The sequence below is a fragment of the Mastomys coucha genome, unplaced genomic scaffold (genome assembly GCF_008632895.1).
Source record: "Mastomys coucha isolate ucsf_1 unplaced genomic scaffold, UCSF_Mcou_1 pScaffold21, whole genome shotgun sequence".
Lineage (NCBI taxonomy): Eukaryota > Metazoa > Chordata > Mammalia > Rodentia > Muridae > Mastomys > Mastomys coucha.
The window spans coordinates 11,104,028-11,104,397 of record NW_022196904.1 but is presented as its reverse complement, the minus strand read 5'-3'; positions in this window follow the sequence as shown (position 1 = coordinate 11,104,397).

The following is a 370-nucleotide window of genomic DNA, read 5'->3' as shown; positions in this document are numbered from 1 at the left end:
AAATAGACTGGACCAGAAAAGAAATTCCTCCCGTCACATAATAATCAAAACATCCAATGCACTAAACAAAGAAAGAATTTTAAAAGCAGTAAGGGAAAGAAGACAAGTAACATATAAAGGCAGGCCTATCAGAATTATATCAGATTTCTCACCAGAGACTATGAAAGCTAGAAGATCCTGGGCAGATGTCATACAGACTCGACAAGAACACAAATGCCAGCCCAGACTACTATGCCCAGCAAAACTCTCAATTACCATCGATGGAGAAAACAATATATTCCATAACAGAACAAAATTTACATAATATCTTTCCACAAATCCAGCCCTACAAAGGATAATAGAACAAACATCAACATAAGGAGTAAAACTA